Raw genomic sequence first — 17,450 nt, forward strand, 5'->3', positions numbered from 1 at the left:
TGTTTGTGTTCACTTTTGTTTGCACTTAAATTAATTTGAGATAATGACTCGTGTCTTGTGTTGTGTTATTTTATTTTATTTTAGTGGGTTGATGCCAGCGTAAATAATTTGACATTTCAAACGATAAATTATAGTATTATAGATAATTTTAACAATATTCTGATCTGATGAGGATGGAATTTATTAAATTAGTAAACCGGTATTGTGAATTTTTATAATTTTTTTTTTATTTTGAATGATCATTAAATTTACAAATAAAATCCAAACCAACCTATCATAAGCTGTAGAAATATTATTATTTTTAAACGAAGCTAAAGTTGATCTCCAATATTTTTGATTGTTTATAAAGCATTAAAATAAGTAAAAGCTTTATAATTGGAAAGTTCTGGTTTTGATCTTAGATCGAAGAAATTACAGCAAGATCTTGCAGTCAGCAAATAACATGACAGTTACCTTCCAATTTAATGACAGATCATAGACAAAAGTTTCACCAAACAAAAAATGGCTGCGTTCAATAACGTGTTCGATAGGCTATCCTGGGTATGAGAACGAGTTGGTTGCTTAAATTCAGATAGGTAGCAAGAATTAAAACATCTTTTAAACTGTTCACAAAAGGGAGACAACCATTTAGATTTTGACGTGCAAAAGTATTGTAGAGTACAATTTTCACTGGATACTTAAAAAATTCACCGGATTTTTATACAATACAATTTTGAAATCAATTTTATGGTTCCTTCAGATAGCAGACATTCTTGAAAATCTTTAGATGCCATATTTGATATCCCAGCAACATTTACAAAAAGACTCCATCTGTCTAAGATTAAATGCAGCTAATAGGATTATGGTGTCTTCCTGAAAAAAATTATTTAAGATAATTTTATTGAAGGTTATATAAATAGGACTGTTTGTTTACTCAAAAACTTTTTACATTTATTCTACTTTCTTTCTTTAATTTTAACTTTGACAGAGCTAAACTTCAAATGTTCAATACGAATTATTTATGATTTTATTTCCCAAGGCGGTGCTAACATTGCACTATTTTGAGAATTTGACATTTTACTGATAAATAAAGTTCCTCGTTAGGTTAAAATGCTGGATTTCGTGTAAACAGATCTTTCTCGGTGTCTTGTTTTATCGTCCTGGCAAATTAGTAGAACGTAAGAAAAGAGAAATGTATGTGTCTGGAACTCATTAGTTTAGACGTCGAAATGTCAAAGCTGAGAAATCTTGTCTGAATTTAATGTCAGAGGAAACTACATCAATTTTGAAATGCCTGTTTATTAAAAAGTTTTTTGGCGTTAATAACTATCAAAAAAGTAAAGGCCCAACTATAACAGGCATAAGCTAGCATATGCGTGCATAAGTAAACGTGCGAATACAAAGAATCTCAATACGAGTGAACATAATGGAGTCTAGCTCCGTTTCGTTCAATTGTTCTCAGTTTCGTTAACTTAAGCACACTAATCTGACATGTAGATACGTGAGCAAAATTTCATTATTTCATTTAATTGGCAGTAATTACACAAACTTAAGTGAATTTTCGTTGGGTAGTTTTGCCTTAAATATCATTCACAACTTCTATTCAATTTTTGGATCCTTAAGCCTGCTGATACTTTTTTATAAAGAACAGGAAATTATAACCTTGCATTTACAAAACCTAAGCCTATTTTCTGAAACAGAAATTAAAATTTCGAATTCAATGTGCAAATATATCAAAAATGCAAACAACAAAAATGAGCACACAAATTTTATACGTTTAAATTAAAGTTAATACTTAAGTGTATTATCTTCAAACTGGCTTTATGAATTAATTATAATTTTAATTCCGACAAGCCAACTTTTAGTGAATATTTATTATAGCAAATAAACCAGATTTGGCTTCTTTTATGATATAGTAACTTAAATAAAATAAGCATTTATAAAAACTTTGAGCTTTAGTAATCAAATACGAGTGCACTAGATACAAAAAATTAGGCTGATATAAATAATTCTTCTTCAGATTATTTTGTTCAGCTTTGTTAGTTTGTTGATATTATTCAACCTAAAAACAAGGGAATGTTATCAAATTTGCAAATTTTTGCTATAATATGGCTTTGTTATGATGCTTAAAATTCTATTTTCTCATATTTAACGAAGAAACGTTAATCTCTTTATAATTTGCCGACATTGACCAACTTAATATCATTTCCTTTTTAAATCACAAAATCCTATCAGAAAAATAGGTTTAAGTATTCATTTAAATTCGAATTTCAAAAAAAATTTACAAGTGAATGGGTTTTAAGAAATAGCAAACAACAAAATCACAGTTTAACGAAACTACGAACCAATATCGTTGTGTTATCGATAATTTATATGAAAACGTCAAACTATCAGAACCACCGAATCATAAAGAACGTCATTTTAACTTAGATCCAAATAGAATAGATTGAACTTAAGTAAAAGAAGTCTAAAATACGGTTCTATTCCAACATTGAAGGTTAAGTCAAAAAAGTTAGCATTGGCCTTTATAGCCACTAGGTGCAGCCATGTAGTGTTTAAGTTATAGTTTTGTAAACAAAGACGTCAATAGCATTTTGTGATATTATTATTATATTTTTCCTCTGATCCCGATCAGATCATCTATTTATGTGATCCAAAAATGAGTTTTTCTATTTCCCACCAGGTGACATTTTGTCTTGCAATGTTTTTTATCACTTCCAACTATTTCAATAAATCAGTGTCTCCAGATTACCCTTTTCATTTATCTGAATAAATCTTACTATTTATTTATTTCATATGTAATCATTAAATAATGAAAATGTTTAACAAAACGAGACATAATTTTATGAAATCAAAGTAAATAAGTGCAAAAAATGTATGTTTGTAAAATACTCGTAAATAGTTATCGTTTTTCGCTTAAGAAAAGAACAACAAAACCATCGTTGAACAAAATGACCGGATGAAAACTCCGCTTTAAACGTCAAATAATATAATTTATAGATAATCCCAGCTGTTTCATTTTATGATATATTTTAGATCAAAGTGATAATAACCTTGCTATTTATAACAAATTCGAATAAAATTCAGCTAAGTTAAGTTTTGTTTTCATAACTTTCTTAGGACTTGTCATAAAAGAACTTATTCAAAGATTAAGGTTCTGATAAAATGTGAAGTTCTGTTTGTGTCAAGATTTCAGCTTTATTGACAGCTATAGTTACAGCTCCTTTTGACAGTTTTACTTAAATCGGAGGCTTAAATGTGTACAAATAAAAAACTTGTAAAACAAACTACGTTATTGATTCATTAATCTATTTTTAGCCAAAATAACATTTTACCTATGATGGCCTTGCTGAAGAGACCTTAAATAAACAAAATAAAACACCTGGTAGGCATATTTTAAAATCTAACCAAACACCCACATTATGTATATCATCTCGTTAACTGTAAACAATGTCACAGAGCAACTGTTTAAACAACATGATTGCAGTAGAATCATTTTGTAGTAAAAAAGGGTAAGTTCAATTTTTAAAATTTTAACCTCAACCCCATAACAATAGACATTGATCTACTTTAACACAACTGAAATCACATATTCTCAAAATCTCAAGGTCCTTTCTTAATTTTTACGAGCACATAGCTTAAGTTCAAGGCAGACACGTGTTTTTGAAATATTTATGTTGAAATAACTCTCCTACAAAAATAAGGTTTTTATATTTTAATTTTGAGGGGACTGCTTTTTTAACAAAATATGGTAAAAATGTCATAAGTTGTTTAATTTATAATAAGACAATAAAATATATTTGTAAAACATGTCTTCAGATTAAATAAAATAAAATTAACTAAATAAAGATAACGATATTTTGGAGATTCGTAATTGTTATGTTATTGCATGAGGAACTAATATACTAAATTTTTGTTTAAACATTTTACAACTTGCCAAAAAAAAAACAAACAAAAATATCATGTAACTTAAAAACAAGTAATCACCTTTGAAAATATATAAAAATCACACTAATTTCCTAGAACTATTTAAGTTCATAAATAGATTAAACTAAAACATGAGTTCCGTAATTTAAAGGGTTTTGAGAGATTTTATTTCGAATAACTAGCTTTTTAGGCAGATGTCAGTTTTTGAGCTGTCATCTTTTGACATTTGACAAATAAAAATGGCCACATTTTTGATGTCACTTATCAAAAAACTTAAGCTTTACTAAGGAACAACTATTTTTTTTGTAGCTGTAGCTTTTAGGAAGCCGTCACTTTCTGAGCTGTCATCTTTTGACATTTGACAAGCAAAAATGGCCACATTTTTTATGTATCAAAAAACTAAAGCATTTTTGGCCCGGCAATAGTAACATTGCTGTTCAAGTTTAAGCTCTTGGGCCAAGTTAGTGATGAAAAGAATTAAAATTAGATGCTTTACTAAGGAACAACTATTTTTGTTGTAGCTGTAGCTTTTAGTGTTGACGGAAAAACAAGGGCCTGATTATTAGCCCTGGATCGTTTTCAATTCGACCTTTCAAATTCGAATCGCGTAGTATTTCCTTATTAACGCATTTGTGGCGACTTTTTCTTCGAATATTCCAGCCTGATATTCAGGACCAACGAGTGCTCCCGTTGCAATACCCTTAGTTTTCTTTATCACTAGCCTAGAGCCAAAAATTGATGTCGGTTTGTTTGCTTGTTTTTATAGTTCCTTGAATACATTTTAAAATTATATATTTTATTGTGGATTGTGTATAAATTATAAGAAAATTAAAATAAAGCTATCTCAGATTTCTATATAAATACAATCAAGAAAGAATCCACGAAATCTAACAGTGTAATCGACTGTGAATTCGCCTTCGAACTCGTTTATTGGTCGAATTCAAAACGAGGAAGGCGAAAGCGAAAGCAATAATTGAAAAATGGCAAACTCGCTGGCATATCAATTCGCTGTGTATCCTAGGCTTGTCGATCTCTCGTCAACATTTGGAATAAGGTATAAAACAAACGACATTAATGGCTGAAACACAAACACGCTTCAGCTTCGGCTTCGTCTGCGTTACGTTAGGCCTGCTTCGAGGTTGCTTTGAATGACATTTCTATTATTTCATCCTTCCAAAGAGCAAATATTTTGTTTGTTGACATTTGTTTTACAGCTGATGAGCTGTCAGCAAAGCAAATGTTCAGATAATTGAACTAGAGCTTCCGTTTGGAGTCACATTACGTTCTTTTCCTTACGATTGTCAAACGAAACGTGAGGTCGAAGCTCCATTGTTATAGCATGCATTGAATTCCTATGGCTGAACTCGTAAACGTCAGGCGAAGCCGAAGCTGAAGTGTGTTTGTGTTTCAGCCATAAGTGCCTTGCACATGAGAGCGAACAACGAATGAACGAATGGACGAACAAACGTGATTTTACACATTTCAAAAAGTCAATTTCAAACAAAAACACATTTAAATTATAAGAAACCAATTGACACTAATTTTAAGACAGTAAAATTTGCATTTTGTTCTCTAAAACAAGACAATTTTGTAAAAACAATTTGGTAGTAACGAACTGCCGTTTGGTTCTTACAGACTGTCAAACTCTATTCACGTTCCACATACCATCCACAATGCAACGAATAAATTGTTCGCGCTCAACGTAACCTTAAATTTATACCACTTTTGCTTTGTTTGTTGAAAAGGGTAATTATAAATTGACAATTCGTTGCTGTCTGCGAATAGAAATTAAGCTCACGTGAAAAAAAGTCAAAATATGGGAACATCCACAGTTCGCAGTTCGTAGCTCATGTGCAAGATGCTTTACGGCTTATTTTCCATAAAATCGTAGATTTTAAATGTGCCGAGTTTTCTACACAAGCAAACACAACTATTAGGTATATATGGAATTGGTGATAAAGCACATTTTTCTGTTTTCGCAGAAAGAAAGAATTTACCGATAAGGACTTTGTCAACTTGCCCAATCGGATAACAGACGTCGCCATAATGCGGTCTGAGCGATGACATATACTTGAAAACGACTTTTAATTGACTCATTTATACCGTTTGCTACGGACGCCTGAACGGCAACAATATTTTTGACACTTCGACCAACCCATTGTTGACATTACAACATCACACAGTTAATATATGAACTCAATTTTTTGCACTAAAATGGTTATTAACTATCTACTAGGGCGAGAATTACGACCGAAGATTGGTGTTAACTCTCTGAAAGTTGCGATCACCTAGAATATGTTTATAATTTGTAGACGTTCCTTGTTCCGGTATTTTATCATGTTGAGTCTACTGGATAAATTGACAGTGACAATTCCATGATAAGTGAAAGGGTGCGTTCATAAATTTAATTCAAAGTTGTTAAGTCATTATTAGAAAACCCTATAGTCTCCTGAATGAATGAATGAAACAACAGATGTCACAGCTATTTAAAATTACACAAAAGTCAAGGTTATTGAACTTTATACAATTATCCAAGCGCCTTAAGACCTTATTTATGATCATTCGTATAGGTTTCTTCTCTAAGACACAGAAGATTCCAAAAGTATACTAAAGTACATGTTTTCAATGAAAAATTCTTTTCGATTTGTAAAATTTTCATTGAACGTTCTTATATGACCCTTTAACTCCCTTGAATGAGGCTTAATACTTTTAAAATACATATCCCTGAAATTTTGGAATCAACTAACCATATTTTAATATTTCTAAAATAAATTAGTGTAGTGTTCTAAGACATATGTATGCATGTCTAAATGACACTAAACAATTTCATTCTAACAACGAAACTATTTTAAATTATTTAGAATAAAGGTTAAAAATGTTTATCTATACTTAATTCTAAAAGCCTTTAATAACAAAATACATTATTTTATTAATATTTCAGAACAAAAGCACCGACTTATCTATTTTTATATCTTTATATAGCAACTAAAGCTAAGCACCCCTTTTATCCAGTATACCATAAAAATAGCATTAAAATTGCATACAACACTTATTATTGCTTTATTTTATCAAAATCATAAAAGGCTATAAAAACAAATAAAGTTTAGACCTTAGATGTAAATCCACAATAATTGCATTACCTATATATACAAATTCAATTGTAAATCTCACTTCCTGACTTTATCTCTTTTGTTTAACACTGCAACAGAACTGGCTTTGACTGCTCTATCGCAAAGTAAGCATCACCTAGGTGTAAGCTCTAACTAGCTTTTATCAACTCTTTGCAGAAGCATTATTTTCCATATACCAAGTCGTTCTCTGATGCGGTTGCAATCAAACTTTATGGAGTTTATTAAGATTTCAAAAATCAAAAAAACAATTATACCTTCGCTACCAGAGCTAGAGCTCGAGCTAGAGCATTTGTCCATCAACTACAACTATAAGTCTATTGCACTGCCTATTGCGCTTTGCGGTTCGTCAAAACGTCATTGCCGGTTGTCGTCGTCGGTCGCTGTCGCTAGTTTACGACAGAAAATCGTCATCACTTTGTCCAGATTATAGTACACCGCCGTACCGTAGCGTAGTACTATAAAATATACTATAATCCATAAGGGAGGAAGTAAAGGCTTCGATTAGCCTCAGAGTTCGACTTTAACTTTAGTTGTCCGTCTGACTTTGGCCGGCTTACACCGCTTTAACGATAGTGCGTGTAAATGCTCATGAAACAAAAAACAATACAACTTTTAATTGCGATAAGTCTCGAGAGTGTCTACAAAACGCGTACGTCACTCAAGTCGTATTCTACTCGTGCTAGGAATACAAAATCCAAAAATAACTACACAAAGCGGTATATGTACTTTCAAGCTATACAACTTATAACAATAAGTTTTGCAAATTAAGCATTTGATTGTTCTTCTTCTTCCATTTTCTTATGTTTATATACTATAGTAATGTAAATTTTAGTGTTTGCGATGATTTGATAATAATAATAATACAATACAATTGTGAATATAAAATGTGTCATAATTATTGTGATTGCTTTGCTAAATTTTATAATATTGACTGATATCAATCTAACATGACACCAATACGATATACACATTAAATAATTAATTGTATATTGAGTGTACTTAACTTCAACTTGGCACTTACAAGTTATAAGAGTGCTCATTTTAGTGGAGTGTTGTAAACAATAGATAACCTTGTAAGTGTCAAAGTGACACTTGCATAAAAAGAAAACATAAAAGAAGAAGACAAAACAAAAATCAAAAAGTACACATTCAACAGAAACATTTTATTACAAAAATGGAAAATTATAATAATTTATAGGAATTTTTATTTTATTGTTTTAAGTGATAGTAAAATGCAAACTTATTAAACTGAAAGAGGTAATCTCGAGTAAATCCAACTATGTTCTTCTTCTAGTACTATTTTTGTTTTTAACTATGACATCTAGTGTAAACTGTCATAAATGACACATCGTTCTTATTTTTCGACTTTTATAACAACATATCTGTATTGATTGAATTTCAAGAAAACCATGACAATTTTTTAAGTTCTTCTAAAATTTTAAATTAAAAGCAACTGAATTGAAAAGAGTATAGTTACAGTTACCATCCAAACACATAGTATTCCAATTTTGTTTGAAAATAAAATAAATTTATTTGGATTAGATCAAATAAAACAACTTTGACATCTGCATTTGACGTTTCAAAGAACATAAACTGAAACACTTGACCAGTTTAAAAGCTTCTAAGATGTCAGAGTTTTTTGTATTCTCAGAAACATAAACAACATTTCTCACACTCACTTTTGTTGTCATAAAGCTGAAAACAGACTTCAAAGCTAATTTGATTGCTTTGTGAGAATTAAGGCCCAACTATAATGGTCTTGAACGAACTTAAGCCAGCTTAAGGGAACGAACCAATACGCAGCCCCAGTTTCGTTAAATTTCGGTAACTTTCGAGCAATTACGCAAGAGCCATTTAAATGGCTCGAGCTTAAACAAATGTCAAATTTGAAGCGCATTTCAACCCAACGCAGAGGTTTACATGTCGTTGTCTCCTATTAATAATTTGTGTCCCTTGTCAGTTTTGTTTTGCTAGTGAGTGACACGAGCTACTTAACAAATAAAGATAATTGGAAACAAAATTACTAATAAAAGACAAAAATATATGTTTTTAATATCTAGTGCAGGTAAATATTATTATTGGTTGTTTATTAATCATAAACGATTTATTTTAGCAAATAACATGTACAATGGCACTGGAAGTGACATTTGCGTTTGACATTTGCTTAAGTTACTTGAATCCATTATGGTTACTTTTTGTTTTGACGATAATTTCTGATAACTTATCGTTCGGTTTTGACATTAGCTTACTTTCGGTTAAGTCTATTATAGTTGGGCCTTTAATTGTGAATTGTGTTTTCATTCTCCTGGTCTGTCAGTTCGTTTAGAAAAACTCTCAGAAATATTAGAAATATAAATTCAACAAATCAAAAAAACACAAATTATTTCGATTCGTTTGATTTACTGTCCAAGCTTTTAAGTGACATTAATAATTGTGCTCTTTCTGCGTTTGATATTTGCTTAAGTTACTTGAATCCATTATGGTTACTTTTTGTTTTGATGATAATTTCTGATAACTTATCGTTCGGTTTTGACATTAGCTTACTTTCGGTTAAGTCTATTATAGTTAGGCCATTAATTGTGAATTGTGTCTTCATTCTCCTGGTCTGTCAGTTCGTTTAGAAAAACTCTCAGAAATATTAGAAATATAAATTCAACAAATCAAAAAGCACAAATTATTTCGATTCATTTGATCTACTGTCCAAGCTTTTGAATGACATTGATAATTGTGCTCTTTCTGTGTTTGACACATTCAGAGACAAAAGTTTAATATAAACTGACAGTTAAAGTTTGACAGAGCTTAAATTCGTGCATATTGGACTAGATTTATTTAACGCAATCAGTCATGAAAATAAATGACATTATTAAAAAGTACTAAATGTCTTAGTATAACTCCAGATATTTTGAAGTTAACTAGCATTAAAAAATACAAAACTAATTTTCCTATTTTAGAGTGCCAAATCAAAGCCTGATGAAGAGGTAATTTATGTGATGTAACATATTTCCTTTTGTCTAGATTAATTTAGAAGAAATGAAGGTTTAGAATTTCCAAATCATTTATAGACAAATTTGAAGAATAGTGGACCAAAGTGGCTACTTTGAGGTAGGCTAGATGCGTTTGTGTTTTTGGAGTCAGAATTTTACTGGAAGGAGCTTGGTTTGTGGTTATTTATTGAAATAATTTACAAATAAATGTACAAAGGAAGGCTCGAAATGACGTACTAAGGATTTTCTAAAAATCCGGCTCGAAGGACCAATGTTTGTATTCTTCGCAGTCCAGTTGATGCGGAGTCAAATCTTTAAGTTGCCGGCAGTAAATCACAAAAATCGTATTCGTACAGTTAAGTAATAGTGATACTTTCCTTTCAAACTATACAAAATTCAAAATTTATTATTTTTATAATATGACTTGTCTTTTTATTTTCGCGAACTTTAGTTTACAATTTTGATTTTGGAAACGTCCTTTGCGGGATGCCACTGGATCCCAAGAGCCTTAATTGCGTTTTTCTCGTCTTCTTCTGGCACATTCATTAAAAGTTTCTCGCAGTTACTTGCCTATTTCTTTAACGGAAAGCCTCCTTTCTTCAACATCTTAATGAGCTGTGCCTGCATCTCCAACGCCTCCTCTACTGAATCTGCCCCATGAATCAGATCATCGATATAAAAGTTCTTCCTGGCTATCTTTGATGCAAGAGGGAAGTAATCACGTTCATCAAGTGCAAGTTGTCGAAGCGTTCGGATAGCTCAATAAAGTGCAGCAACAGTACCAAATGGTAACCGTGTTAAGACGGTACGTTTTAACTTCTTCTCCATCTACATCTCGCCATAGAACAAGTTAATAAATACATTGAATCACCTAACGGCACGCAAATTTATCGGTACATTTTGTTTATATCAGCAGTTAATGCAATTTTGAACCTCCTAAAACGTGCGATATGATCAAAGATATCATCTTGCAATCTGGGTCATGCAGATGGTCATTGAGCGAAGACCCGTTGGATGTTTAACAGGATGCGTCATATAAAATCCGGAGTTTTGTAGTTGAGCTGGCTTCCATAAGCACTGCGTGGTGAGGAAGGTAATAATGAGGAGGTTTTGTAACAGCAAGTGGTACTTCAGTCATATGCCCAAGCTCCTTATATTCATTGAAAACCCTTTGGTATTCAGCTTTAGATGAAGTGTTGGTCTGGAATTTTCTTTCCAATTGAAAGAATCTTACAAGAGCTGATTTTTGAGACAACCCTAGTAAAGGATATGTCCCTTCTTTGAAAGGAAGTTGGACAACATACTTTCCATCCAATTGCCGTCTATGTGTCCTGCGAAAATGGTTTTCACATTGGTCCTTCGAGCCGGATAGTAAATTGGAATTGTGCAGTGTTTACACAATTCTAGGAGAGCACTTTTATAAGTAACAATTATTTTTTCAAACTCTGATTCGGAGTACCATATACAATCTCCTCTTACTAATTGTCTGTTGTTTGGAACAAGAAGATGATGAGGATTATGTGGCCGAAGAAATGAATGACATTTATACGAATTAAGAAATATCAGCCAAGTGATAGAGGTTTGGAAATTAAATTATCAGTGGAAATTGAATAGAATCTTTAGTTGCATCATCTGGAACTTAATTTCCTTTGATTTCAGTATGTCCTGGTAACCATGCCAATTTGTAGTTTTCTGTAATTGTACATCTTATTTTTCGAGAGTAGGAAATCGGTTTGTCTCAATTGCAGTATTCCTAGGTAATCTGTCAACATAAGATTTCAGCGCGAAATAAAATTTCGAAATAGATATGGCTTTTTTAATGTCTGTTAATTCTGCATTTGACTACAGCATAAGAATAGTTATCATGTTTATGTCAACCATTTATATAAAAATATGATTATTGTTGACGATTTCGATCATCTTTTGGTGTAGAATTTGGAACATTTCATCTATCATTTATTCATCTTAAATGCTGCTTGAAATTCGGTTGACATGTTATCAGGCTAAATATTTTAACGAAAACTATTAATTTCATTATTAAAGAAGAATGACTTGGATCGGCCAAGGTCTTGCAAGCTTGCAAGTTAATGGCTTTTTTGCCAAAGTTATGATCTTATTTTACTTTTATGATCCTGAAGCTGAACAGCAGGTTTAGTAGTAAGTCCATGTTCTAAAGTACCTTCAAGCAGTGCTTTTGGTATCCTCAAGGCTATTTCAGGATGGGCTCCATTTTTTCTTGGAACATATCATTGTAAGAAGATAATTTCGTTTTTCCAATTGTAAAAGATATGACTTTTAAAAAAATCTACTAAGAAGAAAGTTCAAGGAAAAAAACGTGGGAAGGAATTGGAACAACTGCAACTGCAACACTTTACAATTTAACATAATATTGTAATTTGTTTGTATAAGTATTATTATTTAATACGATATCGATACATGTAAAATGGCTTGCAGTCAAATTCATGTAAGCATCAACTAACAACTCGTATATGCAATTGACAGGTCGCATATCTTGCTGTTTTAATTTTTTAAATTATTGTGAAGATACAAAAAAATGTACATTATTTTATTATCCATGCCTTTTTTCGCGCTAACCAACAGATTATAAATAAAAGTTACTCCCGAATCTCTTCTTAAAATACAATCGAAATTCTAAACACCTTTTTTTAAGGTATTAACATCCTCTTTCTATTGGCAAAAGACAGCTGAACGAGTTTTAACAGTGACAGTTTATAAACAAAAGAAAAAACATAGCAAACAAACCTTAATCAGAGTAACGAACCCATTGATTAGAACTCTATAGTACTGTCATCTTTGTATATAAAATATATACATAAGTATTATAATGGAGCCGTTAGTGTTTCCATTTGCCGCAGGCACAATGTGGCGTTGGAAGTTTTCTATACAAAAGCTGAAGTACAAAAAATTGCACCAATAGGTGCCGCCACGGAATAATCTCGCGGTGATAGAACTATAGATTAAGCAGGCTCCGATAACATAAGTTTAAAGTTAACTGCGTTCCTTAAACGTATATTTTGAATAAAGCAACAAGTTAATTTTCAACCCGCATAAACTTTAAACTTAAAACTTTTGTTCTCTATGCTCTACCTTCAGTTGATTGTTCAAAATTGCAAAAGTATTATTGTAAAAAAATACTCCTCAGGCAAGCTAAAAGTCCATCTGGTCTTGTATTTTGAAGAAATATTACTTATTCTTTTTCCAATTTGACAAGAAACCTTTTTACAAAAAAACATAAAAGAGTAATGAAGTTTACCTTTTAAGTGAATGAAAAATCACGATTAGCTGTCATTTTGACATAACTGGAATTGACTTGATATATAGAAATATTTTTCTTGTCTAACTTTTAAGCTTTCTTGATTTGAATACTTTTTTTTGGCACATATGGCGTTTTTCTTTTTAGTTTAGAGTAGAGCTCGAACTGTCAAACAAATAATTGTGTTGCTTTTTGAGCTCCGAGCTTTCAGAACTTCAAATTCGTGTTTCTTTTTTAGTTCAGAACATGTTCGGAGCGCGCTCTGTGAGCTCAGAATAAAATAACAGAGTAAACTTAGTAAAATGCTGAACGCAAACAATTTGATATTTGAAAGACGGGAAATTAAAAAAAATCACCGTTAAAACAATAAAAATGGCGGAAGAGGCTGTTCGTTCTAGAGCAGAAGGAAAGACAATTTAGAAAAACTAATTGCATATAGCATTTTTACGAATCAAATTTATTTCAGGCGTCAAATGAAAATTTTGAACGCCTTAAAACATACGCCATTTCAAATAATGACAGTTTAATGCTCAAGTTGTTTCTTAATTGAATCAGAGAGCTCTGAACATCTCTGCTCAGATCTCTAGTCTACTCTACTCTGTTCGCTCAGACTCTGCTCAGTATTTAGCTTTGAACTGAAAAAGAAAAACGTCAATAGACAATAAGAAACTAAGAACTTGTCTTACTTTCAAGATCCTTATGTCATCTGAACTTGTCATGAAAATTTAAATTTTAGTACATTGAATGGGGTGCTGGTGGCGCTGATGATTTTTCTCAATTCTATCAGAATTTGTTTCTAGAGGATATTTTCTCTCCATAAGAGTTACATATACTTCATATTATTATTTTTTTCGAAATGTCAAACGTCGTATTGATTGAGCAAATTGCTGAAATTTAAAGAAGCCATCTTGCAATTTTGCGTCAGTAAAATATTAAAACACATTGAGTAGTAATTGCTAAAGAAAAATTTCTGTCGATACTGCCCCTTAAAATTCAGCTCGAGTTTAATTATACAAACACTTAAATTAATTAGATAACATCTCAACAAGTGATCTTTATGTCATTGTACGGTTTAATTAAAATAATTTAATAAACAAAATTTCATCGTTGTCTTATCTTCTTTAGGAATATCTAATAAATGTTTGATCAATTGTTGGTATTTAATTGATAAATATTCTTTTGTAGTGGAAATTACCCTTGATATTATTTTTAAATTGTATGATTAAATTTTAATTAAATAATTTTTTTTTAAAGATTTGATAAAAATTTTATCGGAACAATCTTTTGTTTATTGTGTTCATTTGCTTTGTCTCTAAAAAAAAATCCAAAGTAAATTGTTTTGTTTACCTATATAGTGCATAATGTACGTAATATTATTAACAATTAAAACCGGTAGTTTATTTACTAAGATAATTACACACCTTCCCCTTTTCTACACTTTACAAACTCATAATGAAGTCCATAATATTTACTATAAATAAATATTCTGTTTCCGATTCCGATATTATGCAGTGAATCAAATAGCAGTTGTGATAAATTAATTTTCTTAAAAATTAACATATTGGCAAATATGTTGTGTATATATTTTTACTTCTGTAACAGCAGAAGCATTCATAAGAATAATAAATTATAAAAATTAAAAGCATATAATATTGTTCGTATGTAAGTTTATTTAGGAGCCATAGTGCCGCCTTATGACTTATTGAGGGAAGTGAACCCAAACGAGAGTACAAAAACGTGACTACTTTTATGAGAGTTGGTTTATTATTATATGTTTACTATGTTACCTTGAAATTATAACGATAGTTATTCGATTAGTTTATTGTATTTATGTAGAATGTTAATGCATTCGGATGACAAGTGAATAATTAAAGAGTTATTAAATGTTTTTTTTTCATTTTTTGTTGGTGCTTTTGTTTGAGTTGCCATTTTTAAATGTTGAAATAAGAAATAGAACTGTTCAGAACTGTCACTTCGAGTAAGGTATAGAATTTGTAGGACAAGCCATGACCTTGTCCAAAATAATCTTTCAACCTTGTGTTCAATATTTGACTGGATTAACTCGAGCACTTTAAGACTTTTCTACCACAAGAAATTATTTATAAATTATAAGTTGCTGGAAAGTGCTTAAAATAAGAATGTTTGCTAACTCTTCTATTTAAATAATTTAACTTACTTTAAACCAATTTTTGTTATAGGGCACAACAAGTGTTTAAATTTTTGTAAAAAGAACTTAAATTCTTTCCAATTCAAATTGGAATCATTGTCAAAAGTCAGTTTGATAGAAAAGTGGCAGTTATCAACATTGATAGCCTAAAATTAGGTAAACAGACAGTTTTTTCTCAATACAATTATTATTTTAATATATTTTTCTCAGAACGCCACAATAAACTTTAAAAAAAAAGATTTAGAGAAATACTCGTATATACGAGGAATTCACTTAAAGTAAACAAAAAAACGATGATTGATTATCAGCTCAAAAAATCTCTTGAAGATCGAAAGCTTCTTAAAGACCGACAGTACGGCTTTCGCAGCAATAGGTCCACTGGTGATCTCTTTACATCGCTCTAGAAAAAAGTAAGATTATTCCACTTGATATTTCAAAAGCCTTTGATAGGTTTTTCCACCAGGGTTTTTTTATTTAAAATGCGTGCTTTCAGTTTTCATGAATCCCTCCTTCATTGGATTAATAATTACCTTTCGAATCGTTCAATACAAGTAGTATTGGATGGGTTCAAGTCTGAAAACCACAAAAAAAATGCTGGTGTGCTTCAGGGCTCTGTTCTATCTCCAACACTCTTTCTACTTTTAGCTTTTTATATTCGTTTCAGAATTTAATGCTTCAAAACCCAATTCTGTATTGTGTCGTTAAAGCGAGATATAACCTCCTTGCCATTATCCATGGACGGCACTTGCATCAATGAGATTGCACATCTCGATATTCTCGGTATGTGTGTCACCAACCCTTTCTTGTGGAACGATCACATACGCGATGTCACCAAAATTTCCGCAAGGTATTAGGGTTTTCTTAAGCGATGCAAGAAATGTTTAATCTCTTCTGATCTGGCTATTATCTACAAGACTTATGGCTGAAACACAAACTCGCTTCAGATGCGGATTCGTCAGCGTTACGATGGGCCTGCTTCGAGGTTATTTTGAATGACATTTCTAAAACGACACTTCTGCCATTAGCAGCTGGTATTTTTTCTCAAAAGTTTGTTTTGATTTTTCATGCAGTAAAAGATATAAATTTTAAAATCGAAAAAATTTAATTTAGCGTGGAAGTAGCTTACATAGCTTATCGTGGGTATGTTTAGCTCATAGAGCAAGAAAAAACGAAGACTGAGAGACGTTTGTGGTTCTGAGAGCTCAATCTAAGGAGATCTTCAATCTATGAGGAGTTCTTGTAAACTCATTTTCTGTTCTACAAAAATAAAACGTTTTGAAGCAAAATTGTATAGTTATTCTATGTATACTTTTATAACTTATACCTTCTAACTTTTTCTAATTAGCAAGGGTTATGTATTTTATTTGTTGACTTTTTTATAGCTGTTGAGCCGTCAGATAAAGCAAATGTTCAGCAGACCTTAAGTTCGGAGTCACATTAAGTAACAATACGTTCTTTTCCTTACGATTGTCAAACGAATCATTGTGATTGCATGCATTGAAATCCTTTGGCTGAACTCGTTAACGTCAGGTGAAGCCGAAGGTGAAGCGTGTTTGTGTTTCTGCCATTATATACTTGCAAAGCTTGAGTATAACTCCCATCTCCGAGCAGGTGCTCCTGCAACTTACTTAAGCCTCTTTAATAGTATTGAACGTAAAGAATTTAGATTGATAGATGATAATACTATCATAGGATCATTTAAGTCGCTTGAACATCATCGTAAAGTTTCTTGTCTCATCCTCTTTTACCATTATTTGAATGGTTTATGCTGTAGAGAAATAGCCAGCTTCATTCCTCCCCTTAAACAGTTCAACCGTAATACTCGCTCTTCTAGGATTGCTCATCATCATTAGTATACCTTCGAGTCCAACATCGGCCGTACTGTCAAATACAGAGATTCGTTCTTTAGTCGTACAACGCGAATGTAGAGTGCCTTACCACACTTTATCTTTCTTTGTCATTGCAATATTGAGATATTCAAAACCAAC

At 31.5% G+C, this 17,450-nt stretch overlaps 1 protein-coding gene across 5 annotated transcripts in view; it reads left to right on the forward strand.

Annotated features, from left to right (window-relative positions):
- The window catches only part of LOC129943355 (trehalase-like), a 96,935-nt gene that overhangs the window by 49,269 nt on the left and 30,216 nt on the right, over nucleotides 1–17,450 (forward strand). Inside the window, exon 1 of one of the 5 annotated variants that reach the window (XM_056052728.1) lies at nucleotides 7,616–7,753. The exons of the other annotated variants lie outside the window; for them this stretch is intronic. The gene's annotated coding sequence lies outside the window, so the exon portion shown is untranslated. Of the gene's footprint in view, nucleotides 1–7,615; nucleotides 7,754–17,450 lie in introns of those variants that run through there. 5 annotated transcript variants of the gene reach the window in all.

Source organism: Eupeodes corollae, chromosome 1 (genome assembly GCF_945859685.1).
Source record: "Eupeodes corollae chromosome 1, idEupCoro1.1, whole genome shotgun sequence".
Lineage (NCBI taxonomy): Eukaryota > Metazoa > Arthropoda > Insecta > Diptera > Syrphidae > Eupeodes > Eupeodes corollae.